Raw genomic sequence first — 26,582 nt, 5'->3', positions numbered from 1 at the left:
CATGGTCTGTTTATCTGTTTCTTCACTAGATGACCTCCAGAAAAACTTGCATTTTTTCTATGCAAACTTATATAAACTTGGTTACACAGTGATACCTGCAGGAGATAGATGTGGAAGGGGAGACACATCAGATGATATAACTCCTGGTATACTTAATTGCAGGGCGTAAACTAAGAAAGGTCCCAGAGTGATCTGTTTTAAGGTAAGTGTTACGAAAGATTTCTCTTTAGGCAATTTTTCCTCCATATTCTATGGACCCTCATAATTTTATCTTTTATTTTACATTTTTTCCTGACTTTCTACAGAGCAGTGAAGCCTTCAGCTTTACCTCACTAGGAGTTTTCTCATTTGTTATGGTGAAACTGACCAGTCCTTCAGATGTCAGTACTGGGAAACTGTTTTCCTTTTGTCTTTTGACTGGTTACCTGTTTGGTAACCTTTTCATATTGCACACAGCGTTTTTCAAGGCAGTGCAATGGGGATACTTTAGTATCACCCTAGACTTACACCAGATGGATTTTTGGATACTTTTAAATGTGCCTACAGGCAAGCTGGTGGCAGCAGTTACATTTTTATCATTTTTGCTATATTCTTAGTTTAGTTTTGCGTTTACCACGTATGGCTACTAACTGTGGCTAGTGTCCTAAGATGGACCGTGCTACAAGATTTTTAGTTTGTTCTTTGTCCGTTTTGTTCTTTAGCCTTCTCAGGTCAGGAATTCCCATTCATGAGCATGCATTTTCCCAGAACAGTTTCTGTTTTCACAGGCTAGTGCATGCCATGTGTGTATGGGCTCAGGAAGTGGGCTGGGACTGTTTGGTCGCAATCCACATACTGGTATGTTGAGTGTGCATGTTATGAACCAGCCCTCCAGTGGTCCCTGATTGGACCACTGCTGGTGTGCATGTGTGGGTCAGATCTTCCTATTGGAGAGCTGAGTTTGAGCACTCACCTGAATTTATAATAAGGTCCTAAAGCCATTCCATCATATCAGAAGAGCAGACAAGTATCCTGTGTCGCTGTACAGATGACAGAAGTCCTGAGGATGAATCCTGAAGAGGCCTGGCGACCATTCTTGCTTCTGTCCCGGAAAAGCCCTGCTGGACTACCTGATCTCAGAAGACCCTTGCAGGTGCTTTGACACTTTTGGACTGGTGGAACTAACCTATTAGACGCCTTCTCATGACCCTGGAACCTTTGGAAGTGACCGTAGACCACTCTGTGAACTGACCAGCTCCGTTTTGGGCTATCGTGCAAGAAGCGTTACCATTCTGTTTTTGACCCAGAACTTCGGTGATTTGTAGCTTTTCCTACAAGTCGCCTTCCTGCCATGTTTCAGCATCTCAGCGTCAACGGGTCCTGTTCTAGAAGGCGTCCTTTCCTTTATTCATGACTTGTGAGATGCCTTATGTCACCCATGTATGCTGACTGTCCCTGGAACCGGCCACCCCCCATCTGATTAGAGTGTCCTGAAGAGTCCTGCATCAGTGCCTGCTGCATTTCTCCACTGTAAAGGGCTGCACTCAGCTACTGGAACCGACCAAAACCTTGCTTGCACTCGCAGCTCCTGGGCATCTTCTATTGGATCCAGCAGCAGGAAACCTACCTCCAGTGACCTCCATTCGACCTGCTAAGTCCTTTGGGAAAATAAAATGAGAGTAAGGGCAGTGAGTGGTCGCAATACTTACTGTGCCCATATCTCCTCCATTATAAAGTTTGTGAAGAACTTTGATTCCATTTCATTGCTATTGAAACGTCTGTAGGGAAAAGTGCACTAAAAGCTAGGAAAATTCATTTACCTACCTGTGAATCCCGTTGCTGGACTAATCTTCACACCCACAGGAACACTTTCTAACATTATCCCAACTTCTTTTGGTCCATTTTGAACTTCTGGGTACAAGGCCACTTTCACCACGGGGTTGTACTTCTAAAGTTTGGGCCTCTATTCCCGTGAACTGTTGATACAATTGCCTAACATCTTACCTTTCCCATGCAGGTATTGGGGGTATTTTGTATGCATTGTATTAACCAACTGTTACTGTATATATGTTTCATATTTAGAGTGTGTGTGATAATATTATCTGCTTGATTCATTTTTCATAGTTTCTCTTTGGGCCTATATTAAATATAGTATTTGTGTACCTACTGTCCAAGTGTAATTGTGTATTAAACTGTGTGGACTCATTGTGAACCCCTGACTCCACTCACCTCTCCAGAGACTTAGCCTTGACCACTCCTCACCCTTAACCTTGATTGGGTTTGGCTAAACTCCCAGAGTCCCCTGTTCACTATAACTAGGGGGACCTCCTAAACTCTGTCCACCAGGGGAGAGTTTCGAAATCCATCTAAAGAGTACTGGTCTCAGACTTAATGTACGCTTACTTTCAAAAAGATGAGAGGAATATATGAAATACCCATACAAGCTTGCCGGAGATAGACCTACCCAGGTACAGGCCTTAGTTAAACGGAACTAAAATAATCATACAAATAGCGCAATTGCAGAAAAAACTACTAGGATTTATGTATGTATTGGAATTTTGTAACACACAAAATTCCAATTAGTCACTTCATAACCAATGGAAGTGCAAGGAATTGTAGCAAGGTATTCATGGTGCTCCAACATATACAGCAAGCTCTAGCTAACAAAGTCACAACCCTACAAACAAAAATTGCCAGGAAAAAAGCCACTCTCTCTGGCAACAAGCCCATTTGCACCAACCTAGAGCAACCAAGTAACTCTTCCAACCACCCCAGATTTAAGCTCTCCAAAGTCACCATAAAAGAAACAGAAAGTACTATACTATCACTTAGGAAGCAGACCCTAGACCCACTGATACCTACTAACTACTGTCCAATTACTACAGTGCCTTTTTCTCTTGAAGATCTTAGATAAAATGGCATACTCCCAGATTCAAAAATACTTGGAAACTAACTCTCTGCTAGGAACTAGGCAATCAGGCTTTCAACCCCAACATGGGACAGAAACAGCCTTAATAGACCTCAAGACACAGATAGATGAACTCAGGGATAAAGGGAAATCAGCCATCCTTTTACTCCTGGATTTATCAGCTGCCTTTGACCTGGTCGACCACAGGGTCCTATGTAGCCACCTGGACTCGGCAGCTCACTTCTCAACAGAAGCCATAGCGTGGTTACAATCATTCTTAACTAACAGGACTATGAGAGTTTTCACACCTATGGCAGCAGCCAAACCCATCCCCATCCCCATCACATGTGGAGTGCCCCAGGGATCTTGCGTCTCACCCACCCTCTATAATATTTTTACCAAGCCCCTTTTCGATGATCTGGACCTTCTGAGTGTCACCTACACCAACTATGGAGATGACACACAGATTATCCTACCGCTTACCGGTGATTATGACAAGGATTTGGCCTTGGTAAACATGTTATATCTCATCATCCAGGCATGGATGGCCACCCATCGTCTATGCCTGAATGATGACAAAAAAGAGATCATCATCCAGGGCACTCCCTCGACCCTCAAAAAACTCACCCCCGAATACTCAGCCTTCAACATAGACAATAATATTACTGTCGCCGAGGAAGTTAAAACTTTGGGTTTCTACTTGGATTCCACTCTCTCGTTCAACAAACAGGTCAATGTCTTGGCCTCAGCCACGGCATATACATGCAAGCTGATTAGAGCAGGCAAAGCCTTCCTGTCACACGCCAGCCACATTACCCTAGCCAGAGCTCTCATCTTATCCAGGCTCGACTACTGCAATGCGCTGTACATAGGAGCCAACAAACAAACTATCAAAAAAATCCAACTCTTACAAAATAATGCGCTGAGAGCAGCCCTAGGAATCCCCAAAAGAGAACATATCTCTAATACTAGAAGAGCCAACAACTGGTTCTCCACACATGATAAAATAAAACTAAAAGTTGCCTCCCTCACCTACAAATGCTTGAATAATGCAGCACCCTGTTACCTATCTGACAGATTCACTCTAAAACCTGCCTCAAGAATCACTAGACTTGCCAATACTAACTACCTCTGGTTTCCCAGATACAAGCTTGCCAAGATTGGAGGCAGCAGCTTCCAGGTCAAGGCAGCCCTCTTGTGGAACTCTCTACCATCCCCTCTAAGAATCGATCAAACCTATCAAAAGTTCCGCCAGAGCATTTCCAGTTGGCTCAAAGATGCTGACATCCAGGCCTGTCCCTCAGCCTAATGATCGTTAAACCCACTGACCCTTCTGCATATAGCCACCCACTATTCATCTTATTGACTGTACCAGGCATCCTTCCTACACTGCATGTAGCGACCTATTTTGTGAAATTATGTATGTACACATCACCTTCTTTCAATGCGCCTGCTTGTATATATCCTGATTTCTATGTGCCTGCATGAAACCAACTGGCACCTGCACATAAATGTATTTTACATGTTGTAACCAAGCTGTGAGTGCCTTGCGCCCGAATACCCTCGGGTTTGGAGCGCAATACAAGTAATAAACAAACAAACAAACAAACATAGTATCTACAAAGGCAAGTGAATGTGTAAGGGAGGTATTTATCAGAGCAAAGGCCCAAATGGAAGAACTCTCGCTCAGCTCCACAGTGAAATCATTGAAAGCCTTTTCCGGATGGTTTTAGTAATATTAGCAGCAGTTTTCCAGGGTCAGTGCCTATCGTAAAGTAACGTACAGACGGGTATAAAAGGAAACCCCTTGCAACATAGGGCGGTTTCTTGTTGTTTGACAGGAGGTGGAGAGGATGCAGATATACTGGCGGTAAATGGCAAAAAAGCTGCGTATCCGCAAAGATGTAGGGTGGAACTGATTGACATCAAATTGATTGTAATAATGATTAAAGCATAATTTTAAGAACAGTTCAACGGAAAAAAATATATTTGTAGATGAATGTACTGGAAAATTAGGTCATTAAGAATGCTTAGTGAAGTCGGCGTGGGCAAGCGTCTAGCGGAGCAGATGCAGGTGCTATGAACTCCCATTGGTTGAGGCCGTAAAGAGCCCTATTTCAGCGCTATCCCCACCCACCCTGAAATCTGAAGTGGGGGGAATATGTTCTTAAAGTAGCCCAGACCCGTGGGGACATGGTATTTAGCTGATGCCGGATGCATGAGCCCACTCTGAAGACCGCTGCGGCCCACATGGCTATGATGGCAGCCCTGTGGGGGGATTCAGACTCTGTGGCGGGATTAGAGGAGGATAGTGAAGAGGAGAACCCTCACCGGAGCCCTAGCGGAGTGCGTGCAGGGAGTCGACCCCCTTCACACTGTCCTCCCCACCCCCACGCCCCACTGATGAGTCTGCCAGCAGAGCTGCCAGCGTACTGTACAGATGAGAGGAGAAGACCCGGTGACAGCGGCATGGACTCCTGACACCCGCTGCAAAGATTAGCACCTGAGGGGGCTGGTCTCACGACACCCAGCCATTGCCCAACTTGGCGGCCTGTTAGCTCTGGGGATCTGGAGAACTGTCACCCCGATTTGGTGAGTGTACTCCTGGTGTGATGGTGGAGCCGGTTGGTGAGGTTTAGCGCTCCTCAGGCCAGAGTAGCCTCAGGTGTGTGGAGCCGTTAGGAGAAGCCTGCGTGGCATCTACAGGGCTCTGCACGCTGTGATACCGGGCCTCAATTGAGTACTGCTCTGCTGCCAATGAATACCCGAAATAGGCTGCCCTTGTCTGTCTGACATTTTGCCTGATCCTGGGATAGCCAGTCACATACGCAGGGCAATTCAAGGGGGGAGTGGCACGCAGTCTCCACTGTGAATGAGCTGGTATGTGCATCTGAACTGCATGACATGCTGGGAACCTTGGAAGGCGATGCTGTTATGAATGACGGTGTTGAGTCATTGGAGAGATCCTCTTGTGATTGTCCATAGCTGGATGCCTAGACACAGCGCTGGTGCGTCGCAGTACCCTGTGGCACGTTATTAAAGCCGTGCGGTGAGTTCTGTGAGGAGGTACCCTTCCCCTAGCTCTCTGAGTGAAGGTATCTTAGTCAGTTCATGCGGGGTTCCTCTGGAAACTTTGAACAGAAGTTGGCTGCTCAAGAAGGGTCAGCTAAGAAACCACAGTTGCACACCAGTGCCTAAATCCACGTTTTCGGCATCACTGACCTCACCAGGAAAAGACCCACCTGGGATGCCGGCTACAAAGGAGGATATAAAAGCAATGGTGATGAAACTAAAGTTTTAACTCAAGCAAGAAATTCAGAGAAGCATAGACAAGTTGACAGGAACAGTCGTTGACCATCACTCTCGTGTGGCTGGTATGGTATCTCGGATTGAAGAGCTGGGTATGGCGACTGAGCTGGCCGATGAGCAAGCTGTGCTGTTGGGAAGGATGGAGGCTCTATAGCAGCGGTTGTTGTGCTTAGGCAGGAAGATGCCGAAAAGGGCTCCAGTTGTTATACCATTCGGATAAGAAAAGTTCCCAAGCAGATGCGTTTTTATGGTCCAAAGGAGTGATGTGGGAAGCCCGTAAATCGAAGGCAGTTCACTTCAGGGGATCTGACCTGGTGATGTTCCAGGATCTCTCGCAGGCCACCCTCTACAGGCACAAATACCTAACTAGTTACAACTTGGCTGCACGATAGTAATATACCTTACAGATGGGGATTCCCATGTAAGCTGCTTTTTAAAGTAAAGCAGAAAAAATACTTTTTGACCAAGGAGGAGGGCGCGATGGCTCTGAAGGAGGACGGCAGAGACCGTGAGGCGGAGGGTCAAGATGGCCAATCTGGCCCACCTCAGGATCAAGGTAAGAAGTGTCCCAGGCTGCGTGGCCCCTCTGGCAAAAGCAGAAAGAATACGCTGGGAGTGCGACAGGAGAGCACACTTTGACGCACACAGATCTTGACTTGATAAATGCCACTGAACTGAGGCATTCCTCTATGATAGAGCATGTTCGCTGGGGACATGCAGAGGCTTACGGCTGTCCAACACTGCTGCGTGGTAACTTTGTTAGGCTAGTGAGATCATGCACTGTTTCGGGAGTAACAAGTTGGTGCCAGAAGGTTGGTGGATTCTCTGGTGGGGGGCAGGACTTTATTGGAGGGAGGAGGTTGGGTGGTCTTGGGCATGCAGGAAGTGCCACCATGTGGGAGCATTATAATTCCTGGCACAAGTATATCCTTAGAGGGTTGTTGTTTGTTGTTGTGGTTTCTGTTACTGTTAGCAACACAAGTTGGATGTACACCAGAATCCAAGTTATGGTGACATGTGAGGGGTATGACATGATATGATGTGGCATTTATAACGTGCCTGTAAACAAGTGTTTCTAGGCTCAACAAGACAAGGAGGGGGAAACAAAGGGAGGACAAATTAACAATCTTACTAAGCATTGTGTCATTCGGATTGCGCAAGTGCAGGGAATAGGGAAGAAGAGAAGTGCCAGGAGGCAGGCGAAGGGGGATGTGCAGTTAACTCACAAGTGCAGTCAGCGGGTGGCTCATAAGTGCAGAGAGAAGTGACTGTGGGGTTGTAGATACAGACTCTTGAGTGCTGGGGAGCCCGGAGACAGTGCAAGGGAAACTGGACATGCAGGAGCCTGAGCCCGAGTACAGAGGGTGACCAGTTATACAGTGCGTGGAGCAGTTGGGTGCATCAGCAGAGGAGAAGAAGAGGGAAAGCGGAAGCGAAAAGGAAGGTCTTGAGTTGCTTCCAGAACCAGAGGTGGTTCTGCTCAAGTTTAATAGATGCAGGTAGGCTGTTCCAGAGGGAGGCCCCCCAGCCGAGGAGATAGATCAGCCCCAACTCTCTGCTTGGAGAAGTATCTGACCCTCAAGAGAGTTGGAGGTGGATGAGCGGAGAGCTCGAGAAGGAAGATGTTTTGGAAGAGAAAGTTAAGAGGTAGAGCGATCCCAAGCCCCAAAAAACCTTGTGGACAATGCAGAGGCTCTTAAACTTGAGAAGTTTTCCCGTTGAGAATAGTGGGGCTGTACGGACCGAATGAAAATCAAAACCAATTTATCCAGGATCTGGTTCCCATTATCCTAGGGTTCAAAGTTGGCGAACTGAGTATAGGGGGAGATTTCAAGGGTAAGACATCCCCGGCCGTCCCGGTGGATCTCCGAAACTTCAAGGCCATCACAAGCATGTTGAGGGAGCTGGATGTAATAGAGACATGGCGGTTTCATCACTAGAAAGAACATCGCTTTGCATTGTAAGAGGATTCAATTCAGCACTACAGCTAAGTTAACGCCTAGTCTAGAATACTGAATGAAAACCCTTATTGATATATCTTTATGTCCAGTTCATGCGTTCTGGATGACTACCCCTATATAACACCCCTCTCTTGGAATCCCCCTGACCCCACTGAGCCAAGAAGTAGTTCTGTTTTGCAAGTTAAAAGGGTTTATTTGATAATTTAAACAATAGATATATATATGACACTTTATAATAAATTAATAATTGAATATCACACTTAATCTGATATGATACAGATTAACAACAGAGAATCTGGCACTATCACACTTCTTTATAATTACTAAGGAGTTGAGATGAAATGGATATGGTAGCACACTGGTAAATAGGAACAAAAGTATAATGTGGTAGAGGATGCTTTATGTAAGCTCAGGTGGATGCAATATTCAATGAATGCAGTACAGAAAATACTCAATATGATTTCAACCAAACAATGTAATCACTTTTCTCTGGCAATCCCCTCCCCCCCTTGATGCAAGGCGAGGAAATGGAAGGAAAACACACAGTTCTCAGAAATGCAATCAAATGTGATTCAGTTCACCCCAGCAAGCTTAGACAACAGAAGTTTAAAAACACAGGCCCAAATTGCTTTGATATGTGCTGGCAATGAATTAAAAAATATGCTAAAATGCTTTTAATTCCCTTTCAGAGGTTCAGGGTGAGTGGTATCTAGTTAATATTAGTCCAGGCTCACACTAGCAATGAGGCAGGGATAGTTAACAGGTTAAACGAATTTCTGGCAAATGGAAGGCAAGCAGCAGCTGATTTTACATGTGGAGAAATTTGCAAATCGCGGCAAAATTCGCGGATGCGCCGAGCGCTATTATCGTTTTGGGGTCCTAGGAAAGCCTAGGATCTCAGCTTCAAAATGAAAGTTACTGCAAGTCTCTAGCACAAACGGTTGCGGAGATATGAGCGATTTTGTGAAGGTCGTTTTTCAGATTTTAAATTTTAAAGTTCAAAAAGACAAGTGCAGCTTTACAAATGACAGGTGACAGTTAGGAGGCAGTTCTACTTAGATTAAATAGATTGAATTATATTATTTTAACTAGGAGATTGGTTCTGCACAGTTTTCTAGGTACTCACACTATATTCTTGAGTGAAATGGGCCTCGCCATGGATCTGGTCAGGTTTTAAACTCGCCTCTGGTCTCTGCACTTCACAGTGATCTGGGTCAGCTCTCTCTGGTTCTCTGGTCTGGGTCTCTAGTTCTGGATAGATTGAAGTCTCTAGTTTGGCTCTCTGAAGATTGATGGAGGTAAGTATGGATTTTTCCGGCAGAGCGTCCCGCTGCAGATGGAATTGAAGGTCCCTATCTGTCCTGTCTGTCTGCTTTTATGTGTTTAGAATGTGGGTGTGTTCTAGCATCACTGACCCTACCTCTCTCTCAGCTTCTAATTGGTCAAACTTCCATTTCTCATTTGATTGGGGAATGAACTGTGAGTCAGAGGGATGTCATTTTATGGCTTGCAGATAGGACACTCCTCTGTCAGATTGCACACATTCTATATTTGATAATAAAAGACATATTTCACAGTTACACAGTTGCTTGAAATTACATATACATGGTGTGGCTGAATTTAGCCATGTCTCTGTCCAAATCTGCTGTTTCTAAGAGCTTGCATTCAGAAATGGCACATAATTGACTTTTTAACTGATTTTTCACTTTCTGACATTGACCCAACTTTACATACATGTGTGCAGGGAGTATGGACATTAACTGATGAAGTTTCAGATTTTTAACATGCATACATTTAGAGTAATATCCACTTTTCCGCTAAAACCCCCCTGAACACGCCACCGGGTCGAAAAACCTCTTAAAATGTGGGCAGAAAAATCACAAGAATTATGGTATCATTTATAAAATTTTCACATGTCCGCTCTATGAATGATCCATCTTTTTAAAGTTATGTTCTGGCTCCAAAGGGGTGTGGTTTCCTCTCAGCACAAGGTAGAAATACTGGTTTATCCAGTTCTGCCAAGCCAGCTTGCTCTCACAGGCAGTGCCCCTCCCCTTTCCTCAGGAGGAAGCCACTTTTTACGACCATTTACGACTCCTGCCAATAAAACCTTTGCCTGAGCCAGGACAGGGCTTTGTTCAGAGCTCCTGTAGAGCACAGGTAATTCAATTATCAGATAGATGGCATATCCTTAGTGTGAGCAGCAAAGGGGCAGCTAGGCCTGGGAACACAGCTGTGACTCAAGTTTCACTCCTGATGGGGGTAGTTGCCAGGCAGAATTCAGTTCCTTAAACCAGGTTTCAGATAAAATGTCACTTTTTGTTCCCCAGTTCCTGCATTCAAATAAAACTAAACATTTTTACATATGCAGCTAGAATGCTGATTCTAAGTGCAAAACTATGGCATTTCAACAGTTACAAAGGCATGTGACACCAAACATAGGTCACTCATTTAATCTAAACATTTTCGATTTTAGTGTCTTTAAATCCAGTGCAACTTAAACTGCTGACTCCATAGCGCAGCCAGTCTTGTTATAAACCTTCAAGTCACTTCAGAATATAACTTTACATTGGATCCACCTCTCAGTAAGTCTTTCTTTAGCCTGCTTTGGGTTCATTCAGTTTTACACAAAAAAGTAAAATCTGGTGTGGTTTTAAAATGCCGGCTTTTGGATAGTGGTGCACCCATTTTTGAGATTTAAGAAATGAATTCCCCACCATTCTAGGTTGCATTTGGCAATCAGCATTTCCATTCCCAATGGTTTCAGACTACTGTGCGGGTAGTCCAATGGTGGTTTTAAAGCGCTTTGAAGCTAACCGGCGCTACTGTTTTTCCTTTGGCAACCCATTTCCCTCATGGCAACCCGGCCTTTCATTCTCGCACTGGTGGGTGGCAAGTGAGGCAACCATTTCGGTGTGCGCACAAACTGCGCAGCTTTCCTGGATTTCGGCGCATATGTGGGTTTTCCGCCATCTTGAATTTTCTAAGCCCACAGCACCAAATGTTGTAGCATGATAGCTTAAACGTGGGTCAGGACACCCAACAAGCCCCCCCACGCGACTGCACTTTGAATTTGAGTCGATGGGGAATCGCGTGCCCAAGGGTTTTGACCCACGCACCGGTCTGTCCGCATAATCTTCTTCCAGTAGATGGCATAGTTCAGCATCTTTTCCTCCATCCGGTACTGATCGATGGGTTCGCCTCGTCGGTCCTGATGGGAATATTGGGCGGTACGCTGGGCCCATTGGGTCTTCGTTCCCGGTCTCCGGATCGCCCTCCTTGGCCCGTCTCCAGGTTTTCTTTCTCCTAGGACGACAAAGGAAGAGCGGCAATACCTACTCATAGACGTTTTTCCACCACTGTTGAGATAGTGGGGCAGCATATGCATTTCATCCTAACGAAACATTACATTCTTATTTTGAAAAAAAAACAGTATAACTAAGAGACAGTTTCATGCAAATCACAATATTTTAGAGACTAGATGTGGTATGTTTTATGGTTGGAACTGAATTGGTCTGAGACAGTACCCGCTAGGATTCCAGAGGATTCCTCCAGTTGTTGCAGAGTGTGCCTGGGATGGCAACATTTCAACTGGTTTATGTGGACCCACTTGTCTTCTCCCTCTGCCAAAGGACCTTTGGGGATGTGGATTTTGTAGGCCACAGGGGAGATTTTGTCGATGATCTCAAAGGGTCCCTTCCATGTAGGCAAAAATTTGCGCTGCTTGGCCTGGTTCCTTTGGAAGTTGTATAGATAGACCCGGTCCCCCACCTGATATTCCTTCCTGGAAGTTTTCAGGTCATAATGGGTCTTCATGCTATCAGCTGATCTTTCTAGATTCCGCTGAGCATAAGCAAAAGCATGTTGGAGGTGTTTCCTTAAATTCTCTACATACTCCTGAGTAGTGGAGGCATTTATCAGTGTCTGCTCTTGGGTCCTATAGAGCAAATGCTGAGGAAGCACCATCTTGCGCCCAGTCATCAACTCAAATGGTGACATTTTGGTTGCAGATGAAGGGGTAGATCTGATAGCCATTAGGACCAGAGGTAATCGGATATCCCAACTTGGCCCAGAATCTGCCACAAACTTCTTTAATATGCTCACAATGGTTCGGTTATATCTCTCTACTGCCCCAGAAGAAGCTGGCCGATAAGCAATATGCAACTTCCTTTTGACCCCCAGTATCTCCCACATCTTTGTCATTACTTCACTGGTGAAGTGGCTACCTCTGTCTGACTCAATCCTTTGAGGTAGACCAAAACGGGAAAAGATGTGGTTAATCATCAAGGCAGCTGCAGTTTCTGCCTTGCAGTTTGGGGCTGGGAGACATTCCACCCACTTGGTAAACAAGCATGTCACAGTCAACATGTACTTATTCCCCCTAGCCGAGCGAATCACAGGGCCTACAAAGTCGATTTGTAAATCTGACCATGGCAGTGTCATCCCCCGCTTTTGTAAAGGTGCCCGGTGTGTGAGGGATGTCGGCTGAAATTGTGCACACACAAGACAACCCTTCAAATATTGGTTGAGGTCCTGGCCCATGTGCGGCCAGTATGCAACCTCTCTTAAGATTTCCAGTGTTGTGTGAAAACCCCTATGACCGGCGGTGGCCGCATCATGGGTGTGACTTAACATCAGGCTTCGGAATGAGGTAGGAACCACCCACTGATCGTGGCCAGCTTTGGATTTCCTTACCAACAAACCGTCTTGGATCCGGAACATTTTTGGACATTTCATCAACACTCTTAGGTCCTCTTTCCCAATGTAATCGGTATCCGTCAGGGGAAAGTTCTCAGGGTCCTCAAGGTGCTGGTAAAATTTACCAATAATTGGATCCCCCTTCTGAGCGGTAATCAAATCAGCATCAGGGGTCTCCTTACTCCATTGTGCAATTGAAAGGTCGTTGTGAGCATTTGTCTGGGACCTAGTGATGGCAGTGAGCTGGATTTCCCCCAACAGGGACTCAATCTCAATTAGATCCCCTTGGACGGTTTTGGCCAGCTGATCAGCTAAGTCATTTCCAGTTTTGTCTGGTCCCTCTACTTTGGAATGACCCTTGATCTTTTTCCAATAGATGGTCATCCCATTCGAGGTGACCAGATCATCAATGTTTTGGATCAACTTCCCATGTTTCAAGGGTTTGTTGTTAGCACATAACATGCCTCTGGTTTTCCAATTAACCAGGTGCTCCACGAACCCGTTCCGTACATAATCCGAATCTGTGATTATGACCAGTTCGCGGAGTTGATGCTGGACAGCAGTGAGGATGGCCTGATACACAGCCATCAATTCTGCCACCTGACTACTTCGGGGACCAATTTTGTATCCAGCGGAGGGTTCTGGGGACTCATTCACCCATGCATTCCCTACGCCAGCCACCAGTTCTTTCTCCCCGTTGTTGTCAACATGGTAAGAGCATCCATCCACATAGACAGTGGGCATTCCCTCACACTTGTCCTCTTCAAAGACTTTGTGTGGGGAATTAAGGTATGCCTCCGTGTTGTCCTTGATTTTTAGACTTTCGTCCTCGAGACAGTTTTCTCTGGCACAATCATGCAAGTCAGCCAGACCTTGCGCGAGTGGACTCTTCTTGTTTTGGCCATATCGGACCTCCACAGGAAAGCCTTGCATTGACAGAATCCAGGAAGTAATTCGGGAATTACTCACATTTCCGGCCCGGATTCTGTCACTTTGGAGATATTGCAGAGGCTGGTGTGGAGTCTCCACTATGATGTGTTCCCCCTGGATAAACGGGCGGTAATTCTTCAATGCCCACACCGTTGCCAGGAGTGCCTTCTCACAATCGTTGAATTTTTCCTCCACAGAGGATAAAGTTTTGCTCGCATAGGAGATTACTTTATTGACCTTGTCATGCTTTTGGTATAATAGGGCCGTCAAGCACGTATTAGAGAACCCTGTCTCCAGGAAGAACTCATTGTTTCTGACAGGGTAAGCTAGGCAAGGCGCTTGTGAGAGGCTTCTCTTGAGTTGTCTTACTGCCTCGGATTGTTCTGGACCCCATTCCCACTTGACCCCCCCCTTTAGGAGATGAATCAGGGGTCTGGTGATCTCTGCGTAGCCCTCAATGAACTTTCTGCTGTAATTAGTCAGTCCAAGGAGGCTCCTTAGTTCCCGCAGAGTTGTGGGGTCTTTCAGTTTCTGAAGTGCTTCCACTTTCTTTTCCTGGGGACAGAGGCCCTGAGGAGTAATCTCATGCCCCAAGAAATTAACACGGGTTCTACACCACTGTGCTTTCTGAAAGGAAAGTTTTGCTCCGGCGGCCCTCAACTGTGTCAGAACATAACGGATCTCCGCTATGTGTTCCTCCACAGATGAACTTTTGATGAGGACATCATCTACATAAGCCAGGTTACCCCTCGCACCCAGGTCGGGCATGGCCTTATGTAGGAAAATGTTGAATTCATTGCCGGAGTTGAGGTATCCGAAGGGAGTCCGGGTCGATGTGTACTGCTGGCCCCCAAAGGTAAAAGCCAGTTTGTATTGGTCCTCCCTGCTGACAGGCACGGTCCAGTATCCATTGGTCAGGTCTATTGCAGTGAATACCTGTGACCCCCAGACCTTGGTCAATGTAGGGCAGAGGCCATCGGGAAGTATGGACCCGTTTGTTGAGCTCCCTAAGGTCGGCGCAGAGTCTCCACTGGCCGTTTGACTTCAATATTCCCAGCACCGGATTATTGAAGGTGCTGTGGACTGGACGGATTATTCCCCGGGACTCAAGGTTCTTAATTATTTCAGTAAGGGACTCCATGGATGCGAGAGGCAAACGATATTGCTTCACAAACACTGGAGTCATGCCAGGGTCCGTGGGGATTGTTGTTGTGTGGATGTCGGTGCGACCACAGTCATATGAGTCTACCGCAAAGAGATCTTGGAAATCCAAGAAAACTTGTTTCAACTTTTGCTTTTGTTCCAGAGTCACACAGGCATCAGCTAGATTGACTCTCTCTTCCACCATCTGCCTGAAGCCTGGAAAGACTTCTGGTTTGGCTATCTCCGCGGCCTCCTCCAGCTGGGTGGAGAAGTCCCTGGTCAGAGTGCTGATTTGGACCGGAGGCTTCAGGTGGGCAAGGCAGCCTTCATGGACCTGGAAAATCACCTCATCCCTCCTGAAGTCACAAGTCACATCTTCCTTACCATAGGGGCAGGAAGTGTACACCAGGAAGTTCCCCCCCATGCCGGGTAAAGATCCTGTCTGGTGTTGTATTGTCATCACTGTCACTGTCAAAACAGTCCTTGGGGATTGGTCCTAACAGTTCATTTAATAAGTCGATGGAAAAATGTCGGTCATCAACCGCCATTCCAATAATGGTGCCTGCGGCTAGAGTAATACTCTTTAAGTCGCTGTTATCCACCTCTATTAGAATGGTGTCATGTTCTATGTTGACTAATGGAGTTGGGTTTACCCCTAACCCTTGCAGTTGGAGAGAAGCATTTAGATGTATGTAAGCATCAGGGTTTTGCAAATATTGTCCTCTTTTAACTTTCACTTCCAGGGAGAATTGTCGGGTCCTTTCTGGGATGGTGACTTCCTCTTTGATCTGAATTTCAACTGCATAAGGTAGCAATTGAGCTGACCTAAATGCTTTTTCTGGATCATCAAAGCCCATGGGATTATCCGCTAATAGGGACCAAGCTTTGAAGTTTATTAGGTCCAAACTAATGGCAAAGCGATTGAGAATGTCACTGCCTAAGTAAAAGGCGGCAGGGACGTCTCGCACGACCCAACAATTGTGGACTATGCTCTTGTTGCCAATGGAGATTTTGAGCATACACCTGCTTGGCAGGAGATGTTTGGAATTAGGTGCTTCCAGGTCCATTTCCCATTTGTCTATCAGTTTGAAGGTGGGAATGGCTGGATCTTTTGGGAGTTGGCGGAACATGGCTTCGCTGATGAAGCTCTTACCGTTGTTCACACACACTCGAGCGAGAACAGAGTCCTTCCCATCATTTAACTGAACAGGGATGAACAACTGCTCTCCAATTTGCTGAATATCAGCCAGGCTCTGAGCTGATTTCACATCTTTCTGGACTATAGGAGTGGGAGTTTCAGATTGTGGATTGGTATAGAATTTCAGAGTGTTTCCTTCCAGCGTGGAGTACCACTTTAGACTGGAAGGAAGGTTGATTTTCAGAAATAGAGAGGACCCTCCACCACCAGTCTCTTGTCCTACTGCTATTACTGTCACGTCTGGAATTTGGCTATTCTGGAAGCGAAATTCTACTTGGTCAGATTTTTGTTCAACCATGTGGCAGGTGCCGTTTAAACTAACATGGTTGACACTCTGTTTTAATTTTATTGGTCGGCTAGTCTGGGTCCAGAGGACCTTGTTTACACAATCTATTAGGGGTGACAACCTTCTCAGGAGGTCATTCCCTAGTAAACAAGGGGTGCCCTCCGGGGTCACAACTATGACCGGGTGTTTCAATTTATGTCGCCCAATTTTAATGTCCAAGTCTGCAGTCCCCTCAACGGGAATTTCCTTCCCATCAAAGTTCTGTAGTTGTCCAGGAAGAGAGGTGAGAGGAATTTGGTAATTCTCTCCCCTTCCTGCATTCAGTTCGTCAAAGGCCCTTCTGGACAGAAGGGTAGCTTGAGATCCCGTGTCCACCAGTGCCGAGATTGTACCCTGCCCCTGTACTTGTACCGGGGCATAATATCTTCCCTCCTTCTCCTCAAGGGGGCACAGATAATGCACATTTTTGGACAACTGGTGGGCTAACTTTCTGGTTTTGGACATCGATAGCGAAGAGATTTGGGCAGAATTCTGTGGAGAGTCTTGGGAATCTGAAAGAAAAAGTTGGCAACTGGAGATCAGAGCCATTGTGGGTTCCCCTGGCTCCGGTTCTGGGCCGCCCCCCCTCTTTTTGGAGGCAGTCACCAGGATGGGTTTGAACCAGGGGATTTTCTTGCTGTTGGTTCTGGGGTGAGATGGTGGGCGGCGGTAGCTCAGTCTCCACATCTCCCCAGTCTGGATTTGCATCCCTAGGGACCCATTTTTCTTTGGGAGGAGTTCCCCCCTCTCTGAAGGAGAAGATCCTTTTCCCAGGATCCTCTGAGGATCCCTCTCCCTCAAATTGGAAGATCTGTACCTCCTCCTCAAACTGAGTCTGTTTGGGTCTTTTGTTTCTCCTACCCCTCCTCTGCTCCTTAGGAGGCAGACTTTCAGGGGCAAGAGATTTTGTTTCCGGTTCCTGGGTTTCCAGGGGCTGTTTACAAGTGAGGAAGGAAGCTTCCTCCAAGGCTTTACACCCCCCTTCCCTTTGTGCCTCCTCCCTGGGAACCGGTGAGTTATCGGGGTGCTGCCCCCGTCATTGTTCTGGAGCACCAGGTCCAGAGTTGGGTGCGTTCTGCGCCGGCAGGCCCATCTGAGGGTTCTGCTGAGCCCTCAGTATGTGACCCAGATCCCGCGCCATGTTTTGAACCTGGCGCTCTAACTGGGAAACCCGCTCAGGCTGATACGGGGCCCTGTTTTCTCCCCTGGGCTGATCCCGGGAAGGGTAGCTGTCCCTCCTCTGGTAATACCCCGGGTTGGGAAGATTTGGGTACCCCTCCACCCTTGGCCTCCCCTCTCCCGGATTCAGTGGTCTGGGCTCAGGGAATTGGGGAAAGAAGGATGGATGGTTTTGGGGCTGAAAGTCGGGTGGATATCTGGGGAAAAAGTTCTGCCCAGGGTTTGGTAAATTTCTGCCCTCCTGTGGGAAGTTTGGAGGGAAGTTCCCTGGGTTAGGTGCTTGGCTGGATCCCCCCCCTTGGGCTGGAGGAGTCCACACATAACCCAGGATGGGTCGATTTCCCTTGTAACGGGGACTTACATAATCAGGAGAGCGAGGGACCCCATTTGTGGGGCTGCCTCCCTGGCTCCCTGTCTGTGACTGGCCCGAGGACCTTCTGGGCCTAGCATTATTAGGTGCAGGTAGGTTTTTAGGCCCCCCCATCTCCAAATCCAAAACGGGGGTGACCTTTACCTCTGCCACCTTGGCAGCAGCAGGGGTGCTGTTGGCTTTGGGGTTTTTCTGGGCATTACTTTTGCTATCTACCGGTTTCTGCACCTCATAGATCCGGGTAGCCTGTTCAATGACCCAGTCTAAAGATCTTTTCTCGTGAAAATCCCTCACGAGCTGGGTCATGATATATTTGGGCAAGGCATGGAAAAACGTATTAATAAATTCCCTGCTATCCGTGCGCACCCTTCTTGTGGTCTGTGCAAAAGCACGCTTTGACTCCTGCACAAATTCTTGTGGGGCCTGATCCTCCCCACATTGCAAATTGTAGGCTGCCTTGCGAGCCTCTTGAGGATTTCTGTGAACAGAAAAATGTTTCAAGATGGCCGCCTTATAGGTGGACCATCTTAAATGATTTTGGTCCTCCAGCCCCGCAAAGAAACTGGAGTATTCCGGGGAGAAGGTCCACTTTACATATTGAATACAGCTTTGGCTGTCCTTCAAATGGAAAGTCTCCATCATTTGTTCAAACAACTCTAAGTGCTCCCAAACAGAATACTTAGCGTTCTTATGGTAAGGCGTGATGACGCTCCTGATCGCCTTAATCTGCTTTAAGGGGTCCTTAAGCAAGGCCCTTTTTGCCTTATTGGCCTTTTTGGTTCGGGTAACCCTTGTCCATTCTTCCTCGGACTCAGAGGCACTGCTCCCAGAGGTTCCCGTCTGTTCTTCCAGGTTTTCCCGGATTCTGCGAGCCTGGGAATGGCTGGCAGAATGTGGGGACCTGGTCTCCTGTGTCCTGCGCAGTTCAGAGGAGTCTTCAGATTCCTCCTTGCTGCCAGGATTTGATGGGTACCCCCTCCACTGACCTAACTGGGCAGAGGTTTTCAGGATGCCCTTAATGGGCCTACTCTCCTGGGGTTCCCCATTGAACTGTACTGTACTTGGGTGCCCATACCCGGATGCCCACCCCTCCATTCCCGAGTGGTACTGGCCTATGAGCCCCATACTCTTAGCTGGATAGTAATCTGCCATCCCTGTGGCCCTGTGCTCATGTGCGCCAGGGGACATGGGGGTGGTAGAGTCCAGGGACTGGGGGAGATGAAGGCCCCTGGTGGTAGGGCTCCTGCGGTTATGGTCAGGAATCTCTCTTTCCCAGCGGACCTCATCTCTATCCGCCCCTGCTCCCTGTTGCAATGCAAGAGCCTGCATTTGTGCTTTCAGTTCCTCTGTTAAGGCCTTACTCGACTCTATCAGTTTCTCCTGAATCGCTACCTGTTGCTGGAGCCTATCATTGTGTTGGCAGAGAGCCTCATTTTCCCTCTGTACTTCCTGGTTGGTCCTGGAGAACTGGGCCAGTCTTTGCTGCAGGAGGGTTACCTCCTGAGCTGTGTCCCTATTGGCCTGCTCCTTTCTTGCTAGAGCATCCTCCACCCTCCTGGTGTGCTCTAGCAAGTTCTGGTGTTCTTTTTGGAGGTCACCCAGTCCCTGGTGGGCCAGGTGATTTTCTTCCATTTTTCTTTTTAAATGGCAGACTTCCTGGCCTAAGGTATCCCTTTCCTGACTAAGAGCCTGCATCTGTGCCGCCAGGTCGTCCCTTTGCCTTTGGAAGGCACCAGCATTCTGGTGCTCCTGATCAAACTCTGCCTGGGTATCCAGGTCTTTCAGAATTAGTTTGTTGCTCTCTGCCTTCACTCTATCTAGGTGGCCTTGCAGGGTGACTACCTGCTCAGCACATACCCTGTTGAAGTCCAGTTGTTGCTCCAGCTTTTTCTGGTTTTGCAGTAGGGAGTCCAAACCTTCTTGGTATTCCTTCTGCAAGGCCAGAAATCTGGTATCCTGTTCTACCTTTTCCTGTTGCAGCACATCCATATCCTTCTTTATTTTAATGATGTGCTGCCTACTATCATCTTCTGACTCCTGGCTCCTCTGCAGCCTCTGCTCAGAAGAGACCAGGTCAGATTGGGCCTTCTGTAATGCCATCTGTTGCCTATTTGCCAGATTTTGGCTTTCAGCACATCTATCCTGCATGTCTCCCATATATAGGTACAGGTATGATGCTATCCTGGCAATCTTATTGTGTTCCTCTTTGGCTTTAGGAGCCATATATAGTTCACTCAGGGCCACATGTAAGGGACCCTGATCTCTATATATATCTGACCCTGTTTCAGTGACCTGTTGTGTGATGGCCTGCAACCACACATCCTGGCCCTGTTCGGTCCATTCACCTCTCACAAATAGCTTATGCAAGAGGTGCTCTCTGGCTATTTTCATGTCTACTAAGGTCGTCATTCTAGAGATTGGTCTCTGTCCTGACTTACAGAAGTTTGTATTTTATTTTTGCAGAACAGAACTTTTCTTGGAGTGTCCCTTTTGAGGAATGCTTCACAGCGTAATGCAGCGTGGTGATCCGACCGGATGTATGTATCCCGTCAGTTAGCACACTGTATTAAGCTGCACAAGTGGTAAATCTAACCCAACGTCTCGGCTCGAGCCCCCAATTTGTAAGAGGATTCAATTCAGCACTACAGCTAAGTTAACGCCTAGTCTAGAATACTGAATGAAAACCCTTATTGATATATCTTTATGTCCAGTTCATGCGTTCTGGATGACTACCCCTATATAACACCCCTCTCTTGGAATCCCCCTGACCCCACTGAGCCAAGAAGTAGTTCTGTTTTGCAAGTTAAAAGGGTTTATTTGATAATTTAAACAATAGATATATATATGACACTTTATAATAAATTAATAATTGAATATCACACTTAATCTGATATGATACAGATTAACAACAGAGAATCTGGCACTAGCACACTTCTTTATAATTACTAAGGAGTTGAGATGAAATGGATAAGGTAGCACACTGGTAAATGGGAACAAAAGTATAATGTGGTAGAGGATGCTTTATGTAAGCTCAGGTGGATGCAATATTCAATGAATGCAGTACAGAAAATACTCAATATGATTTCAACCAAACAATGTAATCACTTTTCTCTGGCAATCCCCTCCCCCCCTTGATGCAAGGCGAGGAAATGGAAGGAAAACACACAGTTCTCAGAAATGCAATCAAATGTGATTCAGTTCACCCCAGCAAGCTTAGACAACAGAAGTTTAAAAACACAGGCCCAAATTGCTTTGATATGTGCTGGCAATGAATTAAAAAATATGCTAAAATGCTTTTAATTCCCTTTCAGAGGTTCAGGGTGAGTGGTATCTAGTTAATATTAGTCCAGGCTCACACTAGCAATGAGGCAGGGATAGTTAGCAGGTTAAACGAATTTCTGGCAAATGGAAGGCAAGCAGCAGCTGATTTTACATGTGGAGAAATTTGCAAATCGCGGCAAAATTTGCGGATGCGCCGAGCGCTATTACAGAGGACTATCTCTATCGTTTTGGGGTCCTAGGAAAGCCTAGGATCTCAGCTTCAAAATGAAAGTTACTGCAAGTCTGCAAGTCTCTAGCACAAACGGTTGCGGTTATATGAGCGATTTTGTGAAGGTCGTTTTTCAGATTTGAAATTTTAAAGTTCAAAAAGACAAGTGCAGCTTTACAAATGACAGGTGACAGTTAGGAGGCAGTTCTACTTAGATTAAATAGATTGAATTATATTATTTTAACTAGGAGATTGGTTCTGCACAGTTTTCTAGGTACTCACACTATATTCTTGAGTGAAATGGGCCTCGCCATGGATCTGATCCGGTTTTAAACTCGCCTCTGGTCTCTGCACTTCACAGTGATCTGGTTCAGCTCTCTCTGGTTCTCTGGTCTGGGTCTCTAGTTCTGGATAGATTGAAGTCTCTAGTTTGGCTCTCTGAAGATTGATGGAGGTAAGTATGGATTTTTCCGGCAGAGCGTCCCGCTGCAGATGGAATTGAAGGTCCCTATCTGTCCTGTCTGTCTGCTTTTATGTGTTTAGAATGTGGGTGTGTTCTAGCATCACTGACCCTACCTCTCTCTCAGCTTCTAATTGGTCAAACTTCCATTTCTCATTTGATTGGGGAATGAACTGTGAGTCAGAGGGATGTCATTTTATGGCTTGCAGATAGGACACTCCTCTGTCAGATTGCACACATTCTATATTTGATAATAAAAGACATATTTCACAGTTACACAGTTGCTTGAAATTACATATACATGGTGTGGCTGAATTTAGCCATGTCTCTGTCCAAATCTGCTGTTTCTAAGAGCTTGCATTCAGAAATGGCACATAATTGACTTTTTAACTGATTTTTCACTTTCTGACATTGACCCAACTTTACATACATGTGTGCAGGGAGTATGGACATTAACTGATGAAGTTTCAGATTTTTAACATGCATACATTTAGAGTAATATCCACTTTTCCGCTAAAACCCCCCTGAACACGCCACCGGGTCGAAAAACCTCTTAAAATGTGGGCAGAAAAATCACAAGAATTATGGTATCATTTATAAAATTTTCACATGTCCGCTCTATGAATGATCCATCTTTTTAAAGTTATGTTCTGGCTCCAAAGGGGTGTGGTTTCCTCTCAGCACAAGGTAGAAATACTGGTTTATCCAGTTCTGCCAAGCCAGCTTGCTCTTACAGGCAGTGCCCCTCCCCTTTCCTCAGGAGGAAGCCACTTTTTACGACCATTTACGACTCCTGCCAATAAAACCTTTGCCTGAGCCAGGACAGGGCTTTGTTCAGAGCTCCTGTAGAGCACAGGTAATTCAATTATCAGATAGATGGCATATCCTTAGTGTGAGCAGCAAAGGGGCAGCTAGGCCTGGGAACACAGCTGTGACTCAAGTTTCACTCCTGATGGGGGTAGTTGCCAGGCAGAATTCAGTTCCTTAAGCCAGGTTTCAGATAAAATGTCACTTTTTGTTCCCCAGTTCCTGCATTCAAATAAAACTAAACATTTTTACATATGCAGCTAGAATGCTGATTCTAAGTGCAAAACTATGGCATTTCAACAGTTACAAAGGCATGTGACACCAAGCATAGGTCACTCATTTAATCTAAACATTTTCGATTTTAGTGTCTTTAAATCCAGTGCAACTTAAACTGCTGACTCCATAGCGCAGCCAGTCTTGTTATAAACCTTCAAGTCACTTCAGAATATAACTTTACATTGGATCCACCTCTCAGTAAGTCTTTCTTTAGCCTGCTTTGGGTTCATTCAGTTTTACACAAAAAAGTAAAATCTGGTGTGGTTTTAAAATGCCGGCTTTTGGATAGTGGTGAGTACTGGTACTGCACCCATTTTTGAGATTTAAGAAATGAATTCCCCACCATTCTAGGTTGCATTTGGCAATCAGCATTTCCATTCCCAATGGTTTCAGACTACTGTGCGGGTAGTCCAATGGTGGTTTTAAAGCGCTTTGAAGCTAACCGGCGCTACTGTTTTTCCTTTGGCAACCCATTTCCCTCATGGCAACCCGGCCTTTCATTCTCGCACTGGTGGGTGGCAAGTGAGGCAACCATTTCGGTGTGCGCACAAACTGCGCAACTTTCCTGGATTTCGGCGCACATGTGGGTTTTCCGCCATCTTGAATTTTCTAAGCCCACAGCACCAAATGTTGTAGCATGATAGCTTAAACGTGGGTCAGGACACCCAACAGCATTTTATTTGTCAGTACCCAAGTCTTTCTCTATAATAGATCTGATCCTGGCGCCAACCGCCATCGTAGGTAACACTAACTCTATAAAAATTGAATCCATGGGCCATACAGACTACGCTCCAGTTACACTCCCTTTAGAAGGGCTTGTATTGCCATGGCAACTAAATAATGCAGTGCTGCAGGACCCGGAGATAAGATGGGAGATGTAATTGAGACCTATTTTAGGGAGAATGACCAAGGAGAACTGGATCTAGGGCTGGTTTGGGACGCTCGGAAAGCAGTGTTTCGGTGAGAACTGATTGGGAAGACCGCAGTGTTAACTCGTGCTAAGGTCCAGATGCGAGAAGCACTGGAGAATGAGCTTAAGGTCAAAGAAAGGGAGCACAAGCACAGGAATACAGTGAGATCGATCAGGTCACTTCAAGTAACGGGGGCTAAATTACTAGTTCTACAGGCGGGTGCCGCTGCACAATCCCTTTTACACACCAAGAAATATTATTCCAGAGGGGATAAGGTGAATAACATTTTGGTGGCCAAATTAAAACATGCGCAAGCACATACTAGAATTGGAGCCCTGCGAGACCACGAGGGATCTCTCTGCTGGGATGAACCAGTCAAAGCTCAACTAATAGAGACCTATTATACAGGATTTCTGGGAGAAGAGAGTCCAGATCCCTCTTGACCTCCACCGACTCTCTAAAATATCGGAATCCGATAGGCTTATACTTGAAAGCCTGATTTCAGCCCAGGAAGTAGACTTTTATTAGGACCCTCCCGTGTAATAAAGCCTCAGATGGTTTCCCCAATGCTTTTTTATAAATCCTTTCAAGACAAATGAATTGGTGAAGCTGTTTAACTCCTTTGGGGTGAGTGGGCGATTCTCTGGTACAATGGCGCTGTCCGGCTCTTACTTTGACTTCTCTATTAACTGTGGGAAATCTGTGGGTATGAACATGGGGGAATTGGACGAAACACTACAGGACTTGCTTCACTCCCCTTGCCTAAATTGGTTTTCGGAAAAGATAAAACATTTGGGAGTCCCTTTAACATCTAGGGTTGATATGTTGTATAAAGCAATCTTCCCAGGCCTGTTGAGGGAATGCGAGGAGGCCCTTGGGAGTTGAGAGCACCAACAGATATCTTGGCTAGGGAGGGTAGCGGCGGTCAAGATTTCACTCATCCCCAAGCTGCTGTACGCGCTCCACGACTTGCCAGTCAGGATTCCAGCAAAGCGTATTTTCTAGCTACAGGGGAGGCTTTTAAATTTGATTTGCGGGGTTGGGGGTAGAGTCCTTGAGTGTGAAGGAAGGTACTGGTGCGATCTCCTTGGCAGGGAGAGCTGGGGATCCCCTCTCTTAAAAGATGTCTAGTAGCAGCCCAGGTTGGTTCTCTATTTGACTGGGTCGGGGATGGCGAGAAAAAGTGGTTAGAACTGGAACAGGAGGCTACATCTTTTCCTCTAGAGAATGTCCCATTTCTTACACCAAGGGTTTGGGAAGAAGAGGCAAGCTCTTAAGCACTAACAAGGCTTCTCTTGGGTACTGGGATATAGGGCGTAGGAGGCTGAGGAGCCTGGTGGAGCTTGGCCTGCAGACCCTGGTGCTCAAAAACCCAGAATCTAGCCCAGGAATGGGGGCGGCGGTCCTTGGCAGCATGGGACACCTCTGGAAAGCTCAGCTTAGGCAATATTTTTGCAGGTCTGGACCTGTTGACTTCTGAGGCGTGCAAGATTGTTTCCCGTAGATGAAGGGGGAAAGGTTCCGATATAGTCGGCTCCGTCACTGGTTCACTAATGGAGAAGTCGTGCATAAGGGGATGAGAGAGCCTAAAGGGGTTGAACTTAAACTTTTGGAGGGTCTCAACTGTCAGCTGCTATCGACTGCTCCTCCCATCTGATGATTCAAATAGACTACCTTACATGCTGAAATGTGATGCAGAGCTGGGAATGGACATTCAGTCTGAAGCCTGGTCACATAACTGGTAGAGAGCCCACAAGGCGTCTTGGTGTACGGGGATTTAGGAATGCGGATATAAAATCTTATGTAGGTGGTGTATGTCACCGAGCAGGCTGTATGAAATCAATGCAGAGGTTTTGGATATGTGTTGGAAGAGATGTGGACAGGGAGGAACATTGGGGCATTCATGGTGGTCTTGTCATCATGCTCAAATAGATTGGAAGGAGATGCTCTAACACATAAGAGACCTTATGGTGGTTGCTCTTCCATGGGTTCCAAGGGTGATTATTTTGGGGGACTCGGACGGTGAGGCTGGCTACCCTATGGGAGGTCAGACAGTGCAAGTGATTACGCAGCATCTGATGGCCGCAAGCTACCTCTTGGAAACTACCTGAAGGACCTATAATTGCACAATGGTGGGTTATGGTATGGATATTAGTGGCTTTGAAGAAAATAACAGCTACACTTAATGACTCATACCAAGCATTCCCTGCAGCCTGGCTCCACATAGTTAAATTATTGGGGACCCATGAACATCGAACCCACAAGCCGCATATTATTTGACATTTCGAACTATTATGATCATGCTGGGATATGTTGCTGCCGCTGGAACTAGTGACATTTTTGTGTGTTGTTCTTAATGAAATAGTTGATTTGTTGTCCAGACGTTTGCTCTGAACTGTGATAATAATATGAGAAAATGATAAAGCTTGGGGTAAAAAAGGAATGCTTAAAGAATATGGCCCTATTTAGCAGCTGCGATGTTGTCTGTGGAGCAAGGACTACCACTTGCCCCGCAACTTTGTGATCGCATGCCATGTAGCAGTCACTCAGTACACGACAATTTATTTTGGGAACCTTTCAAGTTAGTTTTCCAGCTATATCAGAAAATGAATGATTGTTTATTGATTTATTTCCTTTG

The 26,582-nt window shown here is 46.2% G+C and overlaps 1 protein-coding gene across 1 annotated transcript in view; it reads left to right on the top strand.

Annotated features, from left to right (window-relative positions):
• HECTD3 (HECT domain E3 ubiquitin protein ligase 3) overlaps window positions 1–26,582 on the top strand; it is a 623,726-nt gene that overhangs the window by 504,964 nt on the left and 92,180 nt on the right. The gene's annotated exons all lie outside the window — the stretch shown is intronic.

This window comes from Ambystoma mexicanum, chromosome 1q (assembly GCF_040938575.1).
Source record: "Ambystoma mexicanum isolate Mex_15411 chromosome 1q, UKY_AmexF1_1, whole genome shotgun sequence".
NCBI lineage: Eukaryota > Metazoa > Chordata > Amphibia > Caudata > Ambystomatidae > Ambystoma > Ambystoma mexicanum.
The sequence above is the reverse complement of the archived record's forward strand: the minus strand, read 5'-3'. Positions and strand labels throughout refer to the sequence as shown.